Below are 27,763 nucleotides of genomic sequence, written 5' to 3'. Positions count from 1 at the left end.
CCACAGGTCCCAGAAGGGATCGGTCTGGGATTCGAAGCCAGACATTCTGACTCCAGGTCTTAGTATCGGGGCTCTAACCTCCCGGGAAGGTTCTCAACGGTGTTTGGCACGTAGCAAAAACATGTCACCAAATGAGACCTATTATTACTGTTAATATTTCTGAAGTAGAGCCATTTAAACTGTAAGGTCACAATTCTTTTTTTAATGAGAAATACGAGGCACCAGGATGTTCAGAAATCACCAAAGCTACACGGCGATTGGGTTGTAGAAGCAGAGAAAAGCCGTGAGTGATGGAGGCACTCAGCTGATTGACTTTGAGGCTGGCATTTATTGAGCATGCATAGATAGGGGTCCCCTTCAATGCTACTGCAACCCATTTTAGGAAACAGGAGTACCCCGCGAGCCCCAGCCTACTCTCCATCCCTGAAGCTTCTCCTGTGTTGTCTGTCCCCAGCCTGGCTCCCTGCTCCCCATCTCAGCCCGTGGGCCAGTGTTTGCAGCCCGGGCACGTGTTACACAGAGCAGCCGGGGAGCCCCTGGTCTGTCAGTGTTTGGCCCAAGGAGTGGGGGCCTTGCAGCTGGCTGCTGCCCCCCCTCGTCATCCTGGTGGCAGGATGCACCGGTTCCCGGGCAGGCAGCCTCGGCCTGGGCACACCTGCTCACTCCCTGTCCACTCCACTTCCTTCTGCCCTAGATTTCCAGACAGAGTCAAAAATGGGTTCGCATCAAATAAGATTTGTTTTCTTTCAGTGTAATTTTCCATTTATAGACAGCCTTCTCTCGGGAGGCCCTGTCGTCCTCCTCTGTCTCAGCCTTTTCTGGGTATTTGGGATAAACTCTTAGTGGTTGTTTTTGAGTCCTGTGGTCAGCAGCCCAGCTGGTCATTCATTCAGAATGTCTCCAGAAGGCCAGCGGTTACTCTTAGAGGAGTTTATGCTAATTTCTGTGGCCTCCGAGACCTCCATGGAACTGTGCCCACACAGCCAATGTGAAGCGTTAGAAAGAAATATTCTGGCCTGGGTCAGAAGGGTCCTCATCCCTAGACTCACCCTGGTGAGATGATGAGGATGATGGTCACAACAGTAATAACTGGTACTTCAGCGCCCTCCTCTAAGTGCCAAAGGGATTCATTTCTTCCTACGAGTCAGGTGCTGCTCAGATCCCCTTGACAGAGAGAGGAAATAGCTCACAGAAGTGAGGGTCACGGCTGACCAGCCCTACGTGGGATCCAGCCCTGCTAACTTTTCTGTTGTAGGCACTCCTACTCTCCCCCTCCAGCCCTATGCAGCCACAGTTCATTTGCACATGCTCTTCCGCCTGCCTGGACCACTGTTCCCTCCCCTCTATGGCTAATTCTCCCTGACCCATCTTTCAGATCTCAATTACGACTTCTTCAAGGATGCCCCACAGGACCCCCCTGGCCAGATGGCTCATCAAACCTCAGATGGCGCCTTCTGTCTCTCCTCCAGGGCACTGATCAGAACTTAAATTCTACTTTTATTTATGCAATTTTCTGATTAACGTCTAGTTCTCCCTCCAGACCATAACTCCGTGAGAGCACAGGCTTGAAAGTGCTGCCTTGTACATAATTCTGTCATTGCATTTTCCATGCCGGACTGAAAGGATTTGTTTATTCATCTGTCTCATCCCTTGGTCTGTGAATTTCCTGAGGGTGGCATCCAGGTCTTTTTCTAACACGGTACTCAGCTCAATAAATATTTGATGAGTTGAACTGAATGAACTGGATTTAAATGAACAGGGCACCTGAAAATTCAGAAGTTTTGATGGAGCGAACCCATAAAACACAATTGCTCAGAATCACCCCTTGGAAATATGAAGTGATTTTAGAGAGGTTAGCTTTTTTAAAAAGCCAAGTTCACTTATAATTTGGATAGCAGAACAGAAGGATCCATGACTTTCCCAAAGAAGCATCAAATTATGGTTATAAATCTCAGAGAAGTGAGGAAGAAAGGATGTCTGCTTCTCCGAGGTTCATCTGAAGTTTAGTAAAAGAGCATAAATAACTAGAGGAATCTCATTGGAAGTCGTGTTGGCATCTGTGTCCCTCCAGCCCTTGGCCTTGCGTCATTTCCTTATCTCTCTTGGATGACCCCGCCTGGCTCATTCTTCAGTGCTGTTATGGCGGTCTTTGACTCCACAATTGTTGTGGTCTGGTTGTAGGAAGCAGCCCCCTCTTTGGGAATGCCCCTTCTGGGGCTAATGGATAAAAGAAAGAGAAAAGGGGGCTTCTCTCCCACCCAGAGGATGAGCAGGGCAAGCGGCGAGCCATGGGTTACGGCCTGGTGCCCACCCAGCAGGGTTTATGAAGATGATGCCAGGTAACCACAGGCTGCCACATCCAAACAGGGCCTGGCCTCAGCTCTGCCCACCTCGGCTCCAAGCAAAACAGGCAATTATTTGGAAAAGCTGTTTTCTTTCATCCTGCCTCCTCCTTCCTATCATAACAGATTATGAGCATGTTCCTTGAGGATTGAATAGCCCCTTTTGAAAAGGTATAAAGAAGGCATTTCTGAGTAGAGAAGATTAACCTAGTTAAATTTAATAGTTGTAGCACCTGATAGATTAACAGGTAATTTGAAAGAACATTATTAGGGCTCCAGTAACCCATTATGATGCTCTCAGATTTCCAAGCGTTTGCAATAAAAACACCACCTAGTTATCAGACAGGATTGATTAAAGTGACACTACACTTGTCTTGTCCTCCATTGTGAACCTGCTCCTGGCATGCTCCCTGGCCTGTAGTATGTGCTCAGCAAAATTTGTTACATGACTACAGGAAATATAAGGCTGCCATAAGGTTCTCACAACTTTCTAGAGTGGGACAGAAAACTTAACATATTTTGCTCAATACATTGGGTAATGACACATAAACTGTTTGCCAACCTCCTCTGGCTTCAAGACCCAGCTCCCACTTATCCAAAATTACGAATGTATTCCTGACAGTTAGCAAACTTAAGCAGAACCCCAAAGGCTTAACTCAGATCTAAGGAGGGTATTTTTTAAAAATATTAACCAAGGAATCATTTTTAAAGAGGAGACATAGTCCTATGTAACCTGAAAATATAGCACAAATGTTGAAAGAGAACATCTTGGGGTTTCGGTAGCAGAAACTCAAAGATGTGTTGAAGTTAGAACTGAAGCAGCTTTACAAACACTGAAAATCAGACTTGTCTGGCCCTTGGTGGGCGGGGCCCGGGCTGGTGCATAGAAGCCCAGGGCCAGCAGAGGGCGCTCTGAGCTAAGGGTGCCGGCAGATGATGCAATCGAGGGCCCTCGGAGGGCTGTCTATGCTTCATCTTCGTTTTTTCTGCAGGTTTTTGTGTTCTCTGTAGGAATGGAGGAGGGTTTCCCTGCTCTGTGCCAAAGAAAGATCTTCTGAAAATATAAGTAAACTGATGATTTCACAGATTAAATACCAAATGCCAGGAGTATAATCATGTTAAAAAAAATTTTTTTTTAATGGCCTTCCATCTTTGGTCTCCCTGCTATCTGTGAACAAATTTCCCACACCATGACTCCTTTAACATGTTTCATCGGGCCCTTGGGAATCAGTATCTTCTTCAAAGATTGACTGGAGGCCCAGAAGATGGATGATCAAAGCAGGAAGGGTGGAAGTAAAACTGTTTCTCTCTGAGAGTTATTTGTATTTGTTTCATGTTTATCAAGTTAATGGATAAGAGGCCCCTATCCATAAAAACGGTCCTACCCATGACGTCTTGATTAAAAAGAAAGCTGTCTATTCATCAGCTTGGGATACTTTAAAGCCTTGTTTTCAATTTCTAAGCTTCCTTGAAAATACATCTTTTTCCCTGCACTTTTCATTCCCAGGCCCTGAGGGAAGAGCAGATAGATTTGACGAGTCCTTCAAGGAAACAGCACACTGTGTGCAGACTCTGTGAGTGGCAAGTCCAGTATTAAGGATTTGTCCTACGGAAGGCCCCCAACCAGTGCCCAGAGATCAATGCCATGAGGGGCGTGGCTGCACTGTGGGCAGTAGCAAGAATTTAGAAAGCATGTTGCATTGATAATGGAATGGTAAATTATACAGCCCACAATTACTGGGAAGCCATGAAAAAAGAGCTGGACATGTATGTACATAGATGAGTAGGAAAAAAAGGAAGCCCTAGAAAAACGTGTGGAATTATCCCACAACTGATTGTAAAAATTGTATGTGTGTGTGTAGATATATAGAAACTTCAAAAAATGATTACCTCTGGAGAGTGGGATGGAGTGGGTAAAAATACATAGCAGGTCTTTTTCAAATTTAAGTGAAAAAATAACACTTTTAAAGCTCTCTGTAAAGAGGGAAAGAATGCTGTCCACGTAATCTTTCCCTTCAGCCCCTAACTTGCTAAATCCCTTCCACCTGAAGAATCCTTCCCACCGCCACCCTGGGGCCCTCTTGCTCCGGCCTGCTCTCACCTTCCCGCATGGTGAGCTTCCCAAAGAAAGTCAGTGCCTCCAGCAACTCTCAGTCATCCCCAGCCCTCTGGAGTCCTCTTTCTACCAAAACTGCCCTTGGAAAAGCTCCCCCATGATCTCTTCTCAAACCAGGGTTGCAAACTTGTGACCCATGAGCCAGATGTGACCTGAGGCTAAATGGCTTGCGAGAGCCACACGGTGGTTGTGGTTGTTCTTAATTGATTCCACATTTACCAAGTGGGAGATTTCGCCTAGAACTCCTGCTGTCTGGCTGCTCTTTAACCACCAGAAGATCTGGTCCATTGCACCCAGCTTCCTGCATGGCTGGAGTTAAAGGTCAGCCTGACCCAGGGTCTCCAACATTTTCTTGTGGACTCTCCTGCCCCCGTGGGCAGTAGAGCTCTTAATCCCATTCTAGACCATTCTCTTCTTTCTGGTTTCCACAATAGTGCTGGCTTCTGGATCTTCTTTCTCTTTCACTGCCCTTGTTCAGCATCCTCTGCTGGCTTCTTTTCCTTTAGCTGCCCTTTATGGTCCAGCATCCTTCGGGGGGTCTGACCTAGGTGTTCTCTTTTAACAATGTCTGTGCTCTCCTTGTCTCCCTGGGTACCCTCGTCTGCCTCGGGTTCCACCCATGTCTCCAAAATCCCCAACTGCCTCTAACTTAATTGAGGACAGTACATGGTTACAAAGTAACCCAAACTACAAACCTTGGCCATACTCCCTTCTCCTCACTACCCATAGGCATCTCCTAATGATTCGACCTAAATGTTCCTTACATTTTCATTCTTTTTCTTTCCTACCATCAATGGCTTGGGTCAGGCCAGCAAAATCTTGACCCCTATCCAAGGTAATTGCTTCTAATTTTTCTCTCAGTAGCTTATTCCTGTTACCTCATCCACAGTATCTCTAGCCCTGTCCTCCCAAACCACAAATCTGATCGTGCCTCATACTTCCTCAGAGATCCTCGGTTATTCTTCACTGCATGCAGGCCAAAGTCTAGATATCTTAGGTTGGCATTCAATGCTCTTTATAACCTGGTTCCAACCTTTATTCATTCAGGCAACAAACTGAGCACCCACTATATGTCAGGCCTTGGAGATACTTTTGTGAAAAAAGTAAGTCATGGTCCCTGCCCTTATGAGACCACATTGTACCTGGGACTTTACAGACAAAACACACACACACGTGAATTAAAAGTCAAAGAAAGAAAAATTCAGTATCAAGGAACCAAGACAGAGAATAAAGAGTAAAGTCAACTTTAGAATAAATGGTCAAGCATGACTCCTTGAGGAGGTGACCTTTAAGCCGAAACCTGAAGGAAGAGAGGGTGCAGATATCTGGGGATGGCTTATTCCAGGCAAAATCCCTCCTTCTCATTGCTAGCCTCTCTTCATCCCTTTCCCTATCTACTCTGTACTCCACTCATGTTGAACTATCATCTACTACCTATATACATTGTACTCTGGAGGTGCTTCTTCCCCAACTGGGAACTTCTCAAAGGGAGGAACTGCCTTGTTTGTTTGGCTCTCCAGTGCCTGGCACATAGTGGGTTCCATAATCATGAGATGAAAACTGGATGGGTGGATGGGTGAGTGGGTGGGTGGGTGGATGGATGGATGGATGGATGGTTGGATAAATGGATGAGTGGATGGATGGATGAGTGGATGGATGGATGTTGTAGATGGGTGTGGGTGGATGAATGGATAGATGGGTGGGTTGGTAGATGGATGAGTGGGTGGAAGTACACATTCTTTGAGCTGAGCTGGGTCTGGTCTTTTGGGAACAGTTACATAAACAAAGCTGAGGCCTTGAGGTTGCTGGAGTTGGCTTGTGCAGGGAGAAGAGCAGCTGAACAGAGTTCTCACTCGGGTTCTCTACCACTTTGGTTACATGTCATTTTCTATTTAACCTTCCTTAATATTGTGAAATGAGCAAGTATTTTGTTTTTACAAATAACAAACAGTAACACTTTAAAATGTTTCTTCAATAAACAGCTCTTAACCCGATCTCGCTTCCATTCTGAGGGAAATTTTTAGGCAGAAAAATGAGAGGCACTATACACAGTGCTAAGTGTCCAGCCTCTGCAGCTGGATCCCTGTGTTCAAATATTGGTCCAACTTACCCAGAGTGGATGCTAGGAAACCTCACCAAGTCCCTGGTTTCTTTATCTTTAAAACATGATTAATAACGGTGGCTACTTTCAGAGGTTTGCTGGGAGGATTCAGTGACACACATAAGAGTTAGCACAGCATCTGAAGCAAAGGAAGGGCTCAAACCCAGGAGGCGCCACTGTGAGAGGAGTGATGTTTCTTTAGCCTGGCCCGTCCAAATGCCTCCAAAAGCTTCTAAAGAATCATAGCCAAAGATGACAAAGGACGTGCACTTTGAGCTGTTTTTCTGGTTGAAGGGGAGAAATTCTCTTGCCCAGACGTTCCTTGACCCCAGAGCAGGCCCCTGGAAGCAGCCACAGACACAGCAACACTGTCAGGTTTAGGTCAGATTCTAACCACGTCCCTCCCCCTCACCAATGTCCTGAGCTGGGCTAGTTCACTGCTGAGCTAACCAGACATAAACCGGCCCAGGGGGCAGGGCCCCCAGTGTTCTCACATGACATGACTGTAGTTGCTCTTCGCTTGTCTGTAATCTGGGCTCCCTCACGGGGCTCACCCATTAGGTAGCTGAAAACAGCTTCGGTCTCATCCAGTGTAAGAATTTAAACAATCCTGTTAGCTAATGCTCGGCCCTTAAGTTTCCTCCATCTTCGGCTGCCCTCCCTGCTCCTCTCAGAAGTATCGTTCAGCTGTCAGAGGAGTGAGGGTCAGTGACTCAGCGTCTCACTGGAAGAGTGGAGATGCTCACTCAGGGGCCTCTGGGCCTGAGGTCTCGGTGTGGAGCCCTTTGCCTGCCCTGTAACTGCCCACCTTCTGCCTTTAGGGCTCAAGTTAAGGTCCTGGTCTCTCCTGGCTTGGTGAGAGCCCAGGGCGGCTCCTTGGCTGACTAGCTCTTAGAAGTGGGATTCTTGGGTCCTGTGATAACTCTATGGATCGTGACCTCTCGAGGTCTCTGCCTTCCTGCCCAGGAGGTCTGCCTTTGGCCCCACTGTAGGGTCCCCCCTCTACGGCCTCTGGCTCTCATCTCAGCATTCACATCACGTAGGAACAGCAGGAGATCCAGAGTGCAAACTATACCCACTTGCCATTGGATCACACCCGTCAACACTTTCAACTCTCCAGGCCTCCCCATGTTGCAGGGCCCGCCGCCCTACCCTCAGGGTTCCTCTCAACTCACTGGGATATTTCCAAAGCCAAAGCCACCTCCACCCCCCTACACACACACACACACACACACACACACACACAATCTTATTTTCCAGCGCCGTCTTTGGGTCTAACTCCCAGTGGCAGATGAGCATCCCCCAACACAGTGGCAGAAGCTCCACTGTCTGTCTGCTTGCCAGGCCTAGCCCTCACTGTGCTAAAGGGGAGCTCAGGCAATTTTGCAAATCTCCTCACAAGTCTTGGCAGTTAAGCAGACTGTCCTGTATATTCTGTGTTCCCTTTTCCTTCTCTGGCTCTGGGCAACAGTCCTCCTGACCCAGCTTCTGGGAAGAGAGGCTCCAATTGGAACATGGTTGAAAGGCAGCAGGATGGGGTAAGAGGGGTCAAAATACATTGCTTCATATTTGCAAAATATTCTCCCTCAAAATATTCTCACAACAATTCCTCCTCCAGGGCTGCCATAGCTAATAGAGTCAACGTCCTTCAAGGCACTTTTCTTTGCTGCATTCTTAGTTATGTTCATTCAGCAACTGTTACTGAGCATCTATGACATGCAGGCTCTGTGCTGGGAACCCCATCAGTAGTTGCCTCACAAACGTCGTACAGATAGTCTCATCTCCACACAAAAGGATGCTCAACATCATTAGCCATCAGGGAAATGCAGATTAAAACCACAGTGGGATAGCATTCCACATCTACTAGGACAGCTATACTCAAAAGATGGATAATAACAAGTGTTGGCAAGGATGTGGGGAAATTGGAGCCCTCGTACATTGCTGGTGGCAATGTAAAATTGGTACAGCCACTTTGGAAAACAGTTGTTAGTTCCTCAAATGGTTACCATATGACCCAATAAACCCACTTCTAAGGATGTACTCGAGAGAAATGAGAACATACATTCATACAAAAACATGTACACTAATGTTCATAGCAGCATTATTCTTTATAGCCAAAAATTGGAAACAACCCAAATGTCCATCAAATGAAGAATGGATAAACAAAATGTGGTATGTCCATACAATGGAATATTACTCAGCTATGAAGAGGAATGAAGTACTGATAACATGCTACAACATGGATGAAACTTGGAAACTGTGCTAAGTGAAAGAACCTGGTCACAAATACTATTTATTATATGATTCATTTACATGAAATGTCCAGAATAGGCAAATCCACAGAGACAAAAAGTAGATTAGTAGTTGCAAGGGGCTGGAGGAGAAGGGCATAGAGAGTGTCTGCTTAATGGATGTAGGGTTTTTTGAACATGACTGAAATTAGTGGCAATTGCGCAACTTTGTGAATATAGTAAAACCACCGAATTGTACACTTTAAATGGGTAAGTTGTGTGATGTGTAAATTATATCTCAAGAAAGCTGTTAAGAAATGTTCTCATCTCATTCTCTGACTCCTTCCCAGTTTCTTAGTTCTCCTAGGATGAATATGAATTCAACTTTCAGTCATTTCAAGACTTTCTCCAACACACTTATTAGAGTCCAACACTAGGTGGCTAGACACCAATTTAATGATTTTTAAGCAATCATTTTCCATTAGAAGTTCAGCTCCAAGACAGCAGAGACTTGTTTTATTCATTGTTATATCTGCCATGCTTAACACAGGGCCTGCCCCATGGTAGGGCCTCAATAAATACTTGTTGAGGAATGGATGGCTTCATGGAGCTCCCGTCCCAAATGGACGCAAACGCCCAGCAAAGACTGCTAGTCCTTCCTTCACTCAGCACATGTTTACTGTGGCCTCGTGGTGTATGGAGGCAATGAATGAAGGACACTTGTCTCTGCCCTGGGGGAACTTGGAGCAAAGGAAACTTGTACTGTGCAGGTTGATCAGAGACTTTGATCAAACACTGAAAACAGATATATCTAACATTCAGTAAAGGTTTACACACGTTGAAAGTGGAAATTTTGTTAAAGTTCCCCTTAGTGGGCCTTTGTGGGAGGTTAGGCTGAGTTCACAGTCATGCAAAGAAAAAGAAGAGAGATTCTGAAGGACAGAGGATGAGTAAAAAGAAGTTAATCAGGAAAAAAAAGAAAATGGGCATTGTCCAATAGAACAATTTACAAGTTGTGATTTCAACTTCTGGTTGAAGTGGGGAGTAATATCAGGAATGGGGAAAATGCCAAGTACCATCCTTCATCTCCAGTGTTGGGAAGTCTTTGAAAAGTGATGTGAAGGGAAAGGGTGAGGCAGTGGCTGGAAGGGGAGGGAACAAGGGTTTTCAAACAGATTGGGAAGATTTCATTAAAGGACAACTGCCTTCTTCACTATGGAAAATTATGGAAAGAATAGCCAAGAGGTCAAGTCAGAGGGCAAGACTATATAAGATGATGACACAAGTGGGGAATCCAAGAGGCCAGCTGTAGATGCACAGCCCACGATGGGTGACAGAGGCCTTGGGGTCAAAAATTAAAGCAAGAAAACTTGTCCAGTTGTCTTGTCCCACACATGCAATCCCCTCATTTTGCCTCTCTTTTGCCCACATTTTCATTTTAACATGCAGGGATTCTAGAAAATTTTTAAGAAGAAGGAGGTGTGAAACAGGGTTAGGAAGTGATTAAGACATGAATAAGACTCTTGAACAAGGCAGGGTGAGGCCAAAGAGTTCAGACACTTGGAAAGATGGGAGGAGACAAGGAAGATGTGGGAAGAATAAAGTTCAGGGTCAAGGATGACTCTGCAAAATCTGGCACAAATCACCAAGTGGAGTTTGAGAAAAGAGAGAAATAGGTCAGAGAAAGACCCTGGACTGAGGAGGCTTAGGAACTAGAAGATAAAGGGGCAGAGCTGCAAGGATCTTCCTAAAGGGGTCACCTGACCTCACAACCAGAGTTCCGGGGAGCTTGAGACTCAGAGGGAGCCCAGGCACAGATAAGCCTGAGAAGAGGAATGGGGCAAGGTGTTTTTGTTTCTTTTCTTTTCTTTTGTTTGGTGAGGAAGATTGTCTCTGAGCTAACATTTAATTCCAATCTTTCACTTTTTGCTTGAGGAAGATTGTCACTGAGCTAACATCCATGCCCATCTTCCTCTGTTTTGTATGCGGGACACTGCCACAGCATGGCTTGATGAGTGGTGTGTAGGACTACACCTGGGATCCAAACCGGTGAACCCCTGGCCTCTGAGGCAGAGAGTGAAAACTTAACCACTATGCCATGGGGCTAGCCCCAAGGTTTTCCTTTTTTTGACGTCAGTTGCCTCCATTGTGTGTTTGGTTTGCCCAGCCAGCTGCCCACCAGAAGGAACAAATAACAAAGTTGGTGCATCTCCTTCAGAGGCAATGTGACGTGGTAGTTAAGGACAGGAATTTTGGCACAGGAAGTTGCCAAGGACAAATCCAGGCTCTGCAGCTCCCCAGCTCTGTGTCACTGACCCTGGGCACAAGCTCCACTGTTCTATGCCCTGTGTCCTCATCTGTAATAGCAGGAGTGATAAGGAAGGGCTATTGTTGGAATGAAATGAGGTTGCAGAGGCAAAGCTCCTAGCACACTGTGGCACTTAAAATATTTCACCAAGCTTCAGACGCAGTTTTCTTTCGGTATTTTTGTATCTCTAAAATCAAGATGTGCAGCATTTTTTTCTTAGTGGTATGTAAAATGATGGTGTATCTTAGAATTTATGGCGTCTTAGATTTGATAAAATATGGAAGCGTAGACATTCCATAAGTGGAAATTAGGGTGTTTTGAGGTGGTTCTACCTGTGCTAGATTCACAACTCTGTCCACATGCAAAGTGTTCTTTCTCTTGAGGCTGGTTGAGCCAGGCCCTGCCAAGGTCAAGTCTTGACTCAGATACTACTGGCCATGAGACCGGGGCTAGGCGACATACCCTCTCTGAAGCTCAGTTTCCCCTCCTCTACAACAGGGATAACAATAGCGCCTTCACTCACAATAGGGTTATTGTGAGAATAGAATCAACTAAACATATGTAAAATGCTTACTTAGCACAGTGCTATATTGTATAAGTATTAACTAAGGATAATGATGATGATGATGATACAAATAAATAACATTACCTTACATAACAAGATTACATTTTCTAAAAGTTGTTATTATTATTATTCCTGAGACATCTCCAGAACCCCACCCAACACAAAACATCCATCTGACTCTCAGTGGGAAGGGATCTTAGACCCAATCGGCCCTCATGCTCTGGGATGGTGTCTAGGACTGCAGCCTCCCACTCCCTCACATGAACCCCTCTCCTCCCCTCTCCCCATCTCCCACTCCCCACTCTGCCACCCTCCTTTCTGAGCCAGCTTTCCGTCTGCCCAGCACTCCCCTCCTCGGGACTTTGGGCCCTTCTGGACACATTACTTCAGGAACTGTTTAACTTGGAAAGAGGGCTGGCTCACACCACGCCCCCCCCCCCCAAAACCCTGGCTGGGGTTTTCTCCAGCAATTAATGACCCAAGACCTCCCCCAACAAGGCTCTTCTCTGTCCCTTCATCTTCCTGTCTCCTCTTGTGCCCTTGCTCACCTCACCCAGCGATCTGCCTCTGTCCTTGCTGGAACGACACCCCCTGAACACGCGGTGACCTAGATGCAAATGGCATGTTTTCCTCAAAACCTCTGACGTCTACCTGATGAGTCTTGTATATCAAAATCAATTAAGCTTTATGTTTATAACTTTAATAACGCACACACCCAGTGTCTCCCGACATCTTCAGATCCCCTCTGGCTTTTTGCTCAAAGCTCTCCGTGGTCCTGAGAGCACTGCCAGCCTTCCTTTCCAGACACCACACACCGGCTCTTCCTCTGGGCAGGCTGCAGGAGCTCCCAGGGAGACAGGCTTGGCCAACTCCTTTTTAAGTCCTAATCTTTTTCCTCATTTCATGAGCACTGAAGATGGAGCTAATGACTTTTTCTCAGGTTGGCTCCCTGGCAAACCTTTCTCTGTGGAGGTGAGACCCACCTCCTGTGATCTGCTTTGTTCTGCCTGCCTCACTGCATCAACCCCAGGGTCACAAAAACCCAGACACTCGTCCGATTGAATTCCAGGGTCACAGAGCCACTCCAGCATGGCATTTGATAAAAGTCTCAGGCTTTGTCAGTGAAACAGCCACCGAGTCAGCCTCGAGGTTTGGTTATTGTGGGGTTGGATCCGGAGCAGCATCGTAGCTCTGCCCCTCGGGGAAGCTGTGGGATGAGAACTCTTCACTGGGCTTGTAACACAACGGAATGACTCTCATGGTCTAAGGAGCAGGTCACAAAAGTCCCAGCTTCTCAGAACTTGTTTCTGCTCACTTAAAAATTTTAAGAACACAATGCCATGTGCTGGATGGGGTGGGGTGTAAGATTTCCCAAAATGCAGCGGCTGCATGGCATCACTGAATCACAGAGTAGAAAGCATGGTGTGTTAGACAAGACTCCTGACATTTACTTATTTATTGGTCTGTCCATCTGCCCATCTGTGTATCCTCTGCCATGTTTAGATAATAACATATGGCATTTAAGCCAGGATATAGAGGACCACGCCGCCTATAAAGATGTCTACACCACAGCAAGATGAGCCAAACTCCAGCCAAGTGAAGAAATAAAGCGAGGAAAGGCCACCCACCTTGTAGTCCCTCCCAGGCCATGCAGAGAGGCAGTAGGGAGGCAGGGTGGGCGTTCTCCCATTGCCAAATGTCCCACACTACAGATGTTCTCTTTGGGGGGTTCTGAGAGGTCAGAGTGTCTTACGCTGTCAGGCTTTAGAAGTTGGGCTGCGCTCCTCCGGGCTGTCCGGGGTGAGCCTGCCTCGTCATGCCCAGGAAGGCATGGAGGAAGTGCCCTAGCAGCCTGGTGGTGGCTGTCTGTATACAGACCTCTGGGCAAGCTGCTCTTTGCCTTTCCCAATCTTCCCGTCCCAGCTCTCCCCGCTGGCCCCGCTCCTACGGGCTTGGGATGCCACAGAGGTCCTGCCTGCCCGAGCTCACAAAGGCAGCTCTGTCTGGAGCTGAGTAGGGCAGGCCTACGGGGGAGGGTCTGGGCCCACACTGCTCCCCTTCCTTAAGGAAACAGACAGGTCCCGGGCAGTGAGGGGGGAGACTGTTCCTCTGGTTAAATGTCTCCTCGCAGGCTCAGGCGGACAGGCAGTGGCTATGTGTGAAAGGAAAGTTCTCTGCTTTGGCGACCTGGTCCACAGGGCTGTGTGATACGGGCATGTCACCACCCAAGTCAAGTCAAATTAAATCAATCTGGATTCAACGAGCTGCCATCTAATCCTCTGAAACTGAATCAGTCAAAAATGTTTAGTTTTCCTTTGAAGACTGCCCCCATTTCCTAGTTCATCTGTGTAAGAGAAGAGGTGGCCACTAAACATCCTTCATTTGCCATCTCTCAGCAATTGTGATGTGCAGTATGACCTTGAGGAGACTGCTCTGGGCATCAGTGTCCCCATTCACTTACCCCTCTTAAGGACTGACTTAGTGCAGGGAACCTGACAAGACACAGGAAGGGAAGACAGGTGGAGTCATGGCCAAAGGTCTGGGTTCTGAAGTCAGGATTTCTGGAGTTAAAGCCAGAAAGTCAGTTCACCTCTCAGAGCTTCAGTTACTTCACCTGTCAAGTGAGGCCCGGGATAGTGCCAACCCCATGTGTCCCTTATGAGGATGCAACAAGGTAACGAGGAAGCTCTCAGCACAGCGCTGGGCACATATGGTGCATCGCAGAGATTTCGCTATTATTTTTGTTGTGATGATTATTCAGGATGAATAAGAAAAGCTCCCTGTCCTTGACAGAGGGTGAGAAGCAAAATCGTAAATAGACAGACTGTGATAAGAGCTGTGATGGGGTGCCAATGGGCGGAGGAAGAAGGGAGCCTTGAGGATTTGGTGGGAGCTGTGACAGCTTAGCCACAAGGACAAACAGGCTTTCCACACGTGGACACAGAACTAAGGGAGAGCGTGAACAAAGGCCCAGGCATGGGCAAACAGAGCTGGTCTTCTCCCAGCGTAAGTAACTGGTGCTGCCGGGCAGGGAGCAAGCAGGATGCACAGCGTCAATGCAAACTAGTTTGGAGTCAGATCATGGAGGACCTTGGATGATGCCACTGCAAAGAAGCTTGGACTTTAATCTGCAAGCAATGGGGAACCAGTGGATATTTTTGAGAAGGGAATTCAGAAGACGCTCTGGTAATATTTTATAGGAAAATCTTGGTGGGGGGTGGTGGGAGGGAGGGCTGGGCAGAGGCAGAGCAGAGGCCGAGGGGCACGGTGCTCTGCGTTTCCATCCCTGCAAAATTCATCAGTCTTCAAGCCCTTCCTCACTGTTCATTTTCTTTACCAGACTGCAAGCTGGTCCAGGGCAGGGGCCGTGGGCTTCCTCTGCACTGCTTTATCCCCCACACAGTCCCTGGTGCTCGGTAAATAGTCGTCGAATTGAAATAGTCAAGAGATCCTACACTAGAGTTGTGAGAGTAGAAGGGAAAGGATGGGCCTAAAATCACTTGGGGAGAAAAATGAGGAGGATTTGGCAACTGACAAGAACTCAGCAGAGGAATGAGAGAGAACTTGGAGTGGGTGTGGAGGAAAGAGGAATGGATGGAGAGGTTATTTGCAAGAAAATGGCCATAACCAGGAGAAGCCCATTCAACAGAGCAAATGCTGAGCTTGCCCTGGAATATGCTGCATCTGAGGTGAGTCACCCATCCCTATGGAGTTGAGTGTTGGGCAGGCAGTGAAAACGGGGCACTGGGGAGAAGCCAGAGTTGGAGGCAGATGCAGGAGAGTCAGAGCAGAGGGGAGAGATGGATCTTCAAGGGAGAATAATCTGGAACCTGAAGAGGGAGATGGCAGAGGCAGCCACCCTGGAGGACACCCCACATTCTCAGAGATCCCCAATGCAGCCAGTTATGTCGGAGGAGAAGCCACAGGAGACTAGAGCCCAAAAGGTATGGATCACAGCCTTCAAGGGGGAAGCAGGCATGGGTTCACACTGTCCAAGCTACAAAGTGGTTAAACAGATGGAAAATGGAAGCTGGAACCTGAGGATTGGTCTCCTGCCTCAACGCTTTGCTCTTCCAATCACTTCTTCCCACTGCCACTGAGGTTCTTCTAAAGGAAGACCTGCATATGCCAGCCCTTACATTATCAGATACCTCCCATTGCTTCCCACTCTCCAGACATTAAGGCCCAAAGTCCTTGGCAAAGCATTTCAATGACACCAAAGGTGGTCTGAAAAGCCTCGCCTCCCACCATATCCTTCCCCATCTCATCAGTCTGGGGCACTCCCTCTCCCTGTTGCACACCAAGTACTTCCAAGCCTTCGTGGGTTGGTTCATGCTGTTCCCTCAGCCTGGAAGGCCCTTCCCTTCCAACTTCTGCTAATTAAAACTCTTCTTATCCTTCAAGGCCTATGTCAAATGCTGCCTCTACTGCAAAGCCTTCCCTGATCTCTCCAGTAAGAAGGGTCCTTCCTTCCTTCAAGGACGCACAGCTCATGCTGTGCCTAGCAATGGTTTCATTCCTTCTAAGAGTCCATCCAATTGTTGGCTTGTCTCTCCCCTCCACTAGCTGATGCATGAGAGCAGAGAACACATTTTATCTTTGAATCTCCATGGTGTGATCTCTTACACATAGAAAGCAGTCAACCAATACTAGCAAAGCATATGAAGAATAAAATACCTAAGAGGAGTAGACACTGGCAGTTCTCCCCTTTCAGTGATTTATTTGGAAATTATGGGGTGCCTCATAGTTATTTGACTTCAGAGGTTTGCCCTGCAATTAATATCTTGGCCCAGTGTTGGGTTGCCTTACAGTCAAATGTGTTATCCGTGATGTCTAGGGCCATTCTGATATTGAGGATACACTATTACACATACACTAAGATTTTTCTGAACATTTCCCGTAGTTAGACAAAAATGGAGAAAGCTGGCCTGGCCATCAGAAGCGCTTTATCACATGTTCTCCCCGTGACAGCAGTTTAGCAAAATCCCTCAGCAGTTTCACCAGGATCATAAACATATTTCAAGAGTCATGAATTAGGAGGAAATACTTTCCCAACACTCAACTTACAAACTCAAAAAGCATCTGTTCATTTAATCATCCGTCATCCTCTTCTGTCCCTCCGAACAGGCTCTGAGAGTATTTAGATTAAATGAATCTATTGATTTATTTCTCAACAGCTTGCTGTTTGTAAGGAAAACATATATTCAAGAAATGTATTCAACATGGTTCAAGGAGCACCTACTATGTGCCAGGTGCATGTCTGTGGTAACAAATGATGTACGACATACGAGTCAGGTTAGTTCTTACTGTGGTCTGTGTTTTAATGGTTAGATATTTTCTGCTTTGTTATATAAAACTGAAAGCAATTTAGGATTGATGTCGATAGTCCTGCATTTTTTCTACCTGCTTTGTTTTTACTTTAGAATAGACAGTTGTAAAACAGAGTAGGCTGAATGGAAAGGAAGGCTACACTCCTTATGCTGCTGTGAACAACAGAATTTAAATAGATCTCGAATCCAGCTACAAACCTGGTTCTTGGCAATGAAGGAAAAAAGAGCTAATTGTTTTTTTAACACTTTAGACTTTGACACACCACACACAAAAAAAATAAAAGCGTGAGAGAGCCAGAGGCTGTGTGGAGTGATCTTTAAATTCATTTTCCTCAGATCCTGCCCTGTAGTTGGGAGGGAGTTTTCCAAAACACTGAACTTACGAGGAAACTCTTCTCCATCCTCATAATAACAGTAATCACCATTTTCTGAGCATTTGTTCCAAGCCAGGCAGATGCTCTGAAGGGCTTTACCTGTTTTACCTCATTACATCCTCTGAGGTATGCACCATTTACACTTGGGGAAACTGAGGCTCAGAAAAATGAACTCGCTCAGGGTTACACAGCTGGCTAGGGATAAGATTGGAATTTTAACCCAGTTGTCTCACTTCAGGACCCACGTTTTAGCCACAACTAAAGGGGATTTTTCTTAACCTTCCTCCATTGCTTCAGGATTGTAAGAAACACATATTTGAGAGGTGAGTAATGACCAGGACTGGGAACATGGGGACTATTTTAAATATCTCCTCAGCTTTACGTGATTCTGAAGGACAGATGCAAGAAATGTGCTAGTTGGCCTACCCAAAAGAGCCCCCAACATAAGCGTCTTTCTTCTGTGTGTCTCAACATATAATATGATGTTTCGATATGTTATCAATATAAAATGATGTTTCATAATAATATGTTTCAATATATAATATAAATCTTTATTTGTTAATAGTTATGTAGATATGCATAAATGTTTTTGTAGAAGGATGTTCAATACGGCATTATTGATAACAGTAACCACAAACTGAATATCCAATAATACAGGACTCATTCAATAAATTACAGAGGAACGCACTGCCACCATTAAAAATTCTACTTTAGAAGAATATTAAATGGAATGGAGAATGTCTGTGATATATTGCTAAGTGAAAAAGTAAGTTAAAAAGTCTATAAATATAGTATGATCCCATTTTTGTTTCACACACCTACACACGTATATATATGCCTAGACAGACAAGTAGGTAGAGAGACAGACAGACAGCCATAAAAACAGGGAAACAATTGGAAAGATATCAATCAATATTACCAATATTTTACCAGTGGTTATCTCTGGACAATGGGTAAATTTTATTTTCTGGTTTTACTTACATTTCCTATAATGAAATATATTAATTATATAAAAATAATTTTTAAGTAACACATTGTCATTAACTCAACAATTTCATTAAACAAATAGTTTTTGAATATCCACCATGTACCAGACACTGTGTATTCAAAACATTAAAAAACTAAAACAAGGGTTCTGCCCTGTGGCCGAGTGGTTAAGTTCACGCGCTCCACTTTGGCAGCCCAGGGTTTTGCCGGTTCGGATCCGGGGCACGGACATGGCACCACTCATCAGGCCACACTGAGGTGGCGTTCCACATGCCACAACCAGAGGGACCTACAACTAGAATATACAGCTATGTACTGGGGGGCTTTGGGGAGAAGAAGAATAAGGAAAAAAAAAGATTGGCAATAAATGTTAGCTCAGAGCCAATCTTTATTAAAAAAAACCCTAAAACCAAAAAAAGAAAACAGACGTGCTCGTATCCCTGCCCTGCTAACATTTTGGATGATCTCCTGCAGGTCTTTTTCTATGTGGTTTTGAAACCACAGTGGCAACCAAAACAGACAGCCGTCGAGGGCTGGTACATAGTAGGCGTTCTGCCGATGGAGGTCGACCAGCCTCCGAGCCCTGACTCTGCCACTTCTGCTGCCAGGCATCACTTCACTTGCCTCTCAGCTTCCACTCCATCATCAGTAAAAAGGATTAAGAGTGGCACCTACCTCATCAGCCTTTTGGAGGATTAAATGAGTTACTACAAGTAAAGTGCCTTGAAGTATGCAGCAAATAATAGCTATTGTTAGTATTACTCTATGTAGAATGGCTACACGGCTGTCCTGTTTCATTTCCATCTCCTTTCTTCCAGAGAGTATAACACACTGGTGTTTCTCCCGGAGAGAAGGGACCACGATTCAGGTCATTAGGCATATAAAGTCACCTTTGAGTTTTGCATGTACGTGAGATCACTCGGTCAAAGCCATTTGGCCTCGTATCCCAGTCAAAGCTCTAAAGGACAGAGAGGGCTTCCCTGGTTTAAAGAGAGACTGAAGTATTTACCCACCTTTCAGAAAATGTGGGGAGCCACTGTTGGACAAAGATCTTACTTAATCGTGTTTAGAAACCTAAAAAATGTGGTTAGTTATAGGCAACAGGGTATCTAAACTCTTGCTAACGCTGACCAACTCTATGACTTTGGGCCTTGGTGTTCTATTCTTATGAGTGTGGGGTACTGCTCCAGGAGCTCTGTGGAGGGACCATGTTTAGTGGCAGGCTAATTCCTGGAAGGGCCAGCCTGTATCTAGTTGTGGCACTGCCTCACTCCAGCCTCAGCCGCCATCATCTTTTTCTACATGATTCTGAGGCCTCCTAACTCATGTTCCTGCCTTCTCTCCTGCGCCTCTTAGAGTCCATTCTCCACACAGGACCAAATGAGGGTCTTAAAATGCCAATCATCAATGTCACCTTCTAATTCCAGTCCCTCAATGGCTTTCCACTGCACTCAGAATACAGCCCAAACTCTGCATGCCTCAAGGCTCTTCATTATCTGGTCTTTGCCCACCTCTCCAGCCTCATCTGGACCACACCCCGCCTTTGTCCACTCTGCTTGACGTATCCTGGCCTTCTGTTGGATTCTAGAACACACAAGCTCTTGCCCACCCCAGGACCTTATCATATGCTCTTCCCTCCATGAACAATAGTCTTCACCGCTACTCTTTGCATGCGTGGTGTCCCTCATTCTTCTAGTCTTTGCTTCTATGTCACCTCCTTAGAGGCTTTCCCTTTCTACCTAGTTTATAGCAGCTTCTCTTGCTCCAGTGCCTTGTTTATTTCCTTTATAGACTAGATCTCATCACAATTTCTACTCATTTGATTTCTTTATTTGTTGGCTTACTTGGGTAGTCTGTGTGTGCGTGTGTGTGTGCCTGAGCGCATGTGTGCACGCTGTCTCCCACTCTCCCCTGCCCCATTAGAATGTAGGTTCCTCAAAGGCAGGGGCCCTGTCTCTCCCTTAGTTGTTATATCCTCGGGGCAGGCCCCTCATGGAGAAGCTGCTCAATAACTATGAAAGGAAGGGAGGGAGGGAGGAAAGAAGTCTTTGAAAAGGGGGATACTCTTCCAGGCAGCCCAGTTTCCCCTGAATGTGGGCAGTGTGTCCTGCTCAGCCCTAGCATTACTGTGCAAGTTTAAAAATAAACCCCCTGGGTGGAGTGAGAAGCCTTTAAGGAGGATGGGGGAGAGATAATGAGAAAAAGGAGCAGCCAACGCAGGCCCAGCAGGATGTGGGACTCGCCAGGAAGAGAGAGGGACCTTGACTCCGGGAGAATACTGACTTTGGGGCTGCAACAGTCTGACAAATGCAGGCCTCCTAATTAGTCACCAGAAGTCTTTCTCTTGATCTGCGGTATATGAACAGGATCCAAAGTAGCCGATTCAGGATATGCTTCCATCCCACAGCAAGACATGTTCAGAGTTTTTTTTTAAAGAGATATTCTTTACAATGCCTAAAATAGGGGCCTCCACACCCCGCATCTGACTGCCAGGCCATCAGAAGAAGAGGGAAAGGCCGGGAGGTACACAGAGGCGATGAGGCCTGCTTTGGCCCACCCTCCCCCGACCTTCCCCAGGGCCCATTCTAGCGTGAGATCCGAACCTCCCACCACAGTAGGGCCCCAGCCAGACATCCCAAGGTGTAGCCGCCCTCCAAAGGCTTGGCTCATTTTGGGGGCAGTGCAAGGCGGGGAGGGTCAGGTCAATGGGTCACTAGAAACAACTAGGACATCGCCTTGGAAACGCTCTTCCTCCACTTGCACTGCCTGAATTTGGATCCACCCTGAACCAGCTGTGTATTAACCCATCAGGCCTCAGTGGGAGGTGGGGAGGCATCTGGGGAGGGTCATAGTGGGTCAGGAAGGGGTCCATCTCCGGGATGGGAGACCATCAATCTTCAGGTCTTGATGAGAGGTCTGACAACCCAGGGGAGCAGCAGGCTGAAAATCCATATTCTGGGCCTGGCCCCCATGGTGCAAGGATGGGCCAAACTCAGTGCAGGGGCTGCCAGCAACCCCTCCTCCATACTGTGACCTGGACCCCTTCCCATAATCCAGCTCTCTGTGCTGCTCCAGAAGCCAAGTGATGTGCTCATGGTCACCTGGTGCAAGGGAATATTCGCAAACTTCTAAAATATTGATCCCCCCGAGTTTTTCCATATGCACAGCCACATGATGGTCTGGAGGGCCACCAAGGAAGGGGAAGGACATTAGCAAGTATCGAGACACACGGCTGGGGCTTTACACATCACCCTTAATTAACCTCCACAGCCACCCCCTAGAGAGGAGCTCTTGTGGAGAAGGAAACCAGAGCGTAAAGAGGACCAGTTCCTTACCCAAGGTCGCTCACGGAGGGCGGGGGAGCAGCAGGCAGCCCAAGTGCAAAACGGCCTTGCTATTTACAGCCTTCAGCAGGCCGTCCCTTTCGTCCCTGCAGTCAATTTTCAAATGATTTAAACTCAAAGCCCAGGGCCAGGGGACGTGAGGCAGAATTTTCAAGAAGTCCATGCACTGAGGAACTGCACGCCCCTGGATGGGTGGGAATCTCAAAGCCTTTTTGTGATGGAGCAAAAAGAGGCTGCTGAAGTCGACTCTTCTCTGTTTGTTGGAAACGCCTGCTGCTTAAAACTACTGCACAAGGAGCCCGTGTCTGCTCCACGCTTAAACTCTTTCAGGGAGCTCTTGCTTTCTTGGCTAGTGCTAGCTTCCTGACATGAGGATTTTAAGTGCTGAAAAAGCACAGGGTGATGAGTGTCCCTGGGAACAAAAAAGACTGACAGGAGAACAGCAGGGCAGCGGGTGACCTTCACGTCCCAGGACCACGTTTTTTAGTTCAAATACATTCTTTAGCAGGCTTCCCAAAAACCTTGGACTGCAAAGCTTGTCAGTCGCAATAATAATTTATATTTTATCGAGCAAATACTATGTGCTATGTGTTGGGTACGCAAATGTTTTTAATGCCCTACCTGTATTGTCTCACTAAAGTCTCAAACAAGCCCAATGAGAGAACAATAACTAATGCCGATAAAATATGGTTTGCATACACTGTAGACCTCGCCTGTATTTACTCACTCCTGCAAAGAACGCTAGGGGATAGGGGCCATTAGTATCTCTATTTCACAGAAATGGAGCAGTTACATAACTTGCTCAGGTCCGTGTGGCTACTGAGTGCCAGAGCCAGAATTCAAACCCAAATAGTCCTACCCTGGAGTCTGTGCTGTCGACCATTAGACTACCCTACATCGGGACCTCAGACTGTCACTCTGGAATAATGAGAGGGTCATGCAAGAGATGGGTCAGAGGGGGAACTGTCAGAATTCTGGTCTCCCCTGTCAGCTCTCTTTCCAAGGAACTTAAGACTCTGCTTCCCGAGCCCTCAGCGAAGACATCCCAGGACCGGCCTGGGAGAACGGCAACAAGTTTTGCGGGGCCAACTGAGTGGAGATTTATTCCTTGGGAAGAGACTGTTCTGAAGTCGACCTGCCTCTCTGCCACTAGAAACATCCCCATTATCACCTCAAACACAGAAAGCCCATGGAGGTGTAAGGAGGAAGATTTTCCTCCTACAACTTCAACACCATCCTGTCACTAAAGACCAAGAGCCTGGGCTGACCCAGCCTGTGACTCTGAACAAGGGAAAGGCTCTCTGGGTGTAGGCTTGCTGTGTAGACCCCAGGGAGTGCCTGGAGCGTTCCTTCCCAGCGTCTCCCAGTTATCGTTTCTAAAGTTGGACAGATTCTGAGGAAGGACGAGAAGAGCCTCATTTTCTAGAAGCTCCTCGTGTCCCCAGGGGCATTGGCGCAGCACTTTGCACACATTGATTAATCAGTGCAAACAGCTTCCGCTATTCCCATCCGACTGGTGGCGAAGGCGAGAGGAGCTGCTCCGTCTGCCTCCGTGGGTGCGAGGCCGGAACATGCTGGATCGATATCTCCTCCTGGGGGCCTGACGCTACGTGTTTGCCTCTGAAGCCCGTCAGCCAGAAGTTAGTCATCTCTAAGCATGAATAAGACAACGAAGCTGGATTCTTGTAGGCTCCCAAAGTGAGTTTCCTGAAGAGATGAAACTAAGCTACCTGAGCCAGAGGACCTGACGCGCAGCACAGGGTCCTGTGAGGGGCCTGCCCCCTGGGTCCGGGGCAGAGGTCCTTGAGGCAAAAGTGTCAGCTTTGCTTTCAGATGCAGTGCACCCCTTCGTAGAGTTGTGAGGAGCAACGGAGGGTGGGAGGTCCCATTCCTGTCCTTGGTCTTGGCTTTCCCACCGCCAAGATTGAATGATTCACACTGTCATTCATTGGAGCGATATTTATTGAGCACCTACTATGTGGCTAGGCTGTGTCCCAGGAACACAGCAGGGAACGAGACACATGGGGTCCTGCCTTCATGAGGCTCACTTTAAGTAAGGAGGATGAGCAATAGCAAGTTTTCAAAAAATTGACAAGATAAGTACAGACTGGGATGATTGGCATGGAAGAAACAGATAAGATAGGGAGCAACAGGACAGATAGCCTCTTTGAGGAGTTGACAAGAGAGATGAGGCCTGAAAGATGGAAAGAAATCATCCAAGTGAAGAAATAGAGGGAAAGCATTCCAGGCGGATGGAACAGCAATCACAAAGTCAGGGAGGCAGGAAAGGGCATGGAACAGCAGAGGAACAGAAAAGACATCAGTGAGACTAGATTAGGTGGGGAGATGCGGGAGGAGTTAGAGTTGGGTGTCTTGCTCCCCAAAGAGGCCTCCTGGCTGCTTTCTCATCTTCCTGAGAATCACCTCTCTTTTCCAAACTGTGCGCCACTGGCCCCAAGAACCCATCCTTGCTTAGCCACATCCAGTCCCTCTGCTCAAAGGGAAAGGAAGGGAAATAGCTGTGTAGCAAGCAGGGCACATGGCAAAGGCATGGTGTTCAAGTTTACATCGGGACTCATTCATGGATTATGCCGACCACGGTGGGCATTGATGAGAAGTGTCCCAGGGATGGGATGCTGTGTGTGTCTGGTGGCAGAGGCACCATGGAGGGCTGCAAACACCAAGATGGAAATCCCCCAGCCACAGGTCTGTCTTGCTGCTTCTTTCGTGTAACCGTGAACAAGGCAAAATCTGGCTGCAAGCCCTTTGCACGCCTCCTTTCAGCTCTCTGTCCCCTTTCAGACCTGTCTCTGCCCACCGTACCCCCTGGTACCCTCAGGGAGTCCTCCTGGGCTTCCTGCCTTCACCTCTTTCCCCTTCACAACTTGAATCTCTGCCATCCTCCACAGCCCCACTGAGTAATTAGCCTCCTGAATGCGCACTCGCTCCTCCAGCTTCAGGCAAAGTACCCGAGGGCAAAGGAGAGGTTATAGTTCCACAGCCTCTCTGCGTCCTTCAAATGATGCCAAACAAGGGGCTGCCTGGTCAACGCCAGTCTCAGCCTGGCCTGGCTGCCAAGCTGGCTAACTAACCTCACTCACAGGAGACAACTGTCCCTATCTGACCCTTCTCAATGGCGCCATGACAAACACCTTGAACATGCTCTCTTGAGGGGGCACCGTGGCTAGAACACTGGGAAGTGGCCTGGAACTTTACTCCCTGAAGGTGACGCAGCCAACCGCAGGTTTGGGAGCTCAAGAAGCCTGATGTCTTGCTTCAGGGCTGACCCGCTGCTGAACCACACCATCAGCATCTCTATCCTAACACGCCATTTGTTGAAATGAGAGTTTGCCTTATATAGGTTCACATCCTTCTCTGGCTTTCTATGGCTCTCAGCTTACGGACCTAAATCCTCAACAGCTGCTGTGGTCCAGTGCCACCCTGCCCCTTGGGCTCCCACTTGCCCCCCCGCTTCTTCCCTGCGTTCCAGCCACACTGCCTTCCCTCCACTCCTTAGCGATGCCACGCTTCCTCACACCATGTGACCGTCACCCATGCTCTTCCCTCCACCTGGAACACTCAGTCCTCACCCATTTGATGCTTGCCAGTCTTCCAGATCTCCACCCAAGCATCACTTCATCACTGAAGCTTTTCCAGACTCCCTGACGGGATCAGGTCCTCTGCATACACTTTCGCGGGACACTCAGGAGAGTTACTGTGTGATTGATGTCGGTATCCCCATCTAGCCTCTAACTTTCATGAAGGTAGCGACTGTCACTTCCAGGATCCACTGCAGCCGCAGTGTTTTGCATGCTCCCTGGCACACAGGAGCTGCCCCACAAATAGGCCAAGGGAGCCTGAACCAGTCATTAATGGCCTTCCAGCATGCCCCCTCCCGCTCCTCACTCTCCTCTTTCTCCTCCTGCCTCCTTTTACTTTACTTTCCCTTCCCCCTTCCCTCTTCATCCTTTCTATTCATTCCTTCTTCCCTCCCAAGCCTTGGGCCTACCTGTGACTGCCGAGAACCCTGTTTATGCCAACAGTGAAGCACTCAGAGTTAAAGAAAAGGAAAAGTGCCACAACTTGGCATAATGGGTTGGCCTGAAACTAGATCACCCCAAAGTCAGGGCCCGGAGGGGGAGGCCTAGGAATCTGTTCCCACTATAGCAGTTTGCCAAGGCTGCCATAACAAGGAAAGCAGACCAGGTAGCTCAAACAACCAAAACGTACTGTCTCAGAGTTCTGGAGGCCAGAAGTCCAAAATCAAGGGATCAGCAGGGTTGATTCCTTATGAGGGCTTTGAAGGAAGGGTCTGTTCCAGACCTCTCTCCTTGGCTTGTCATGACTGCCTTCTCCCTGTGTCTCTTCATGTCTTCTTCCCTCTCTATGTGTCACTGTGTCCCAATTTCCCCTTTTTATAAGGACACCAGTCATACTGGATTAGGGCCCACCCTAATGACCTCATTTAAACTTGATTATCTCTGTAAAGACACTTTCTCCAAATAAGGTCGCATTCTGAGATTCTGGGGGTTAGGATTTCAACATATGAATTTGAGGGGGGATGCAATTCAACCCATAACGCCTGCCTTCCACCCACCCATTGCCCCAACCCTTTTTGACTTTATTGAATGATGTAAAAATAGGGAAACACCAGGCCACATCATCTTCTGAAGAAATTATATGGGAGTCTGGGAACGGGGGTGGATAAGATAGGAATGTGAACCAGACAAAGACATCCAAGCATGAGAAAGGAGGGTTGAACTGACAAAGAGCTAAAACCACTCTCATAGACTGGCCTGGAGGTTACGTGTCTGTGCTCTGGGAATCTTCTAGTCCTAAATTCATATTCCAGATTAGCCACTTACTAACAGTGGGGCCTTTTATCTCACTTGTAAAATGTGGATCATACTAGTACCTAACTTAAGGGATGGTTGTGAAGACCAAATGAGATAACAGCATGGAGGGCTTGACACTGCGCCCAGCACATCGTAACTCAACAGGCAGGAGGTGCGCTGTCATTGTTGTTATTACAAGTGGGGGTCTAGTCCAAGGAAAATGGCAATTCGGGAAGAAGGTGGTAACAAAGAAGCTAACTGCTGCTGATTCAGGCCACGTGACTCTGTGTTCTTGTTAACAGTAATGAAGAGAAGGGAACCAGAGCAATGATCAGGCCTGGGCTGCTTCAGCTGTGGCCTGTGGACCAAAGGCATTGGAATCACCTTAGCCCCACCCAGGAAACACAGAATCCTGGGTCCCTTAGGAAGCCAGCTAAATCAGGACTTCTGTGGGTAGCACCCAGGAGCCTGACTTTCTCACAAGTTCCGCTGTGATTCTTATGCACATTAAAGTTTGAAAACCCCTGGACCAGACCACAGGTCCTGGAAAGACAGAGATGAGTCTTGTCCATCAGTAACCCCCACATCTACACAGCCCTGGTGCAAGGTGGGCACGCCGTTCACACCTGTTCCCATCACCAGCAGCATTCCTTGGGTAAAGTCAGAAAGATGATTTTGAGCAATTATGCATAAAACAGATCTCTTTAAGTCGTGTTTTAAATGTTCTATCAAGAAGGATCGCATTCGCAAATCAAGTCTTTTACATTACTATAAACTTTACTGCCCCCAGACACTAAGTTCTGGGTTGTCCGTTCCTCCTTTCTCCACAACTGGAATCACCCAGACTTGACCTCAGGCTTAGCTCAAGATGACCTCTGACCTTAGACTTGAGGGGTGTAAGGTGCCCTGGCCCAGCATCCTTACTGTGCTTCTGTCTCTGTTGTTACACACCATTTCCTCTCTTCTGGGGCACCCTCCTCTGCCTGGTTCAGGAGAAGCCCACCTTGGCCCCATGCCTGTATTCATGTCTTGTTCCTGAAGACCCAGTACCAAAGGCCACTGGTCCTCAAGGTAGAGATTCTACCATGGGTCAAGCCGGAGTCCTGTCATCTCTTGGCAGAGCTTCCAAATCCTGGCCTACTTTCTGGGTCTTCAAATATCACCTGTTGCTGAATTCCTGTCACCAAACTCCACCTGCCTCTCAGGACAACTCCAGTGATCCTTCAAAAC

General features: G+C 47.4%; 1 protein-coding gene across 15 annotated transcripts in view; it reads right to left on the bottom strand.

Moving 5' to 3' along the window:
• FGF1 (fibroblast growth factor 1) overlaps positions 1-27,763 on the bottom strand; it is a 96,023-nt gene that overhangs the window by 53,722 nt on the left and 14,538 nt on the right. Inside the window, exon 1 of one of the 15 annotated variants that reach the window (XM_044780688.2) lies at positions 25,929-26,090. The exons of 11 other annotated variants lie outside the window; for them this stretch is intronic. The gene's annotated coding sequence lies outside the window, so the exon portion shown is untranslated. Of the gene's footprint in view, positions 1-13,291; positions 13,595-25,928; positions 26,091-27,763 lie in introns of those variants that run through there. 3 more of the 15 variants (XM_070517271.1, XM_070517276.1, XM_070517270.1) reach the window with 3 other exon arrangements.

The sequence above is a fragment of the Equus asinus genome, chromosome 9, assembly GCF_041296235.1.
Source record: "Equus asinus isolate D_3611 breed Donkey chromosome 9, EquAss-T2T_v2, whole genome shotgun sequence".
In the NCBI taxonomy this organism is placed as follows: Eukaryota; Metazoa; Chordata; class Mammalia; order Perissodactyla; family Equidae; genus Equus; species Equus asinus.
Note: the sequence above shows the minus strand (reverse complement) of the source record. Positions and strands in the feature narration are given on the sequence as shown.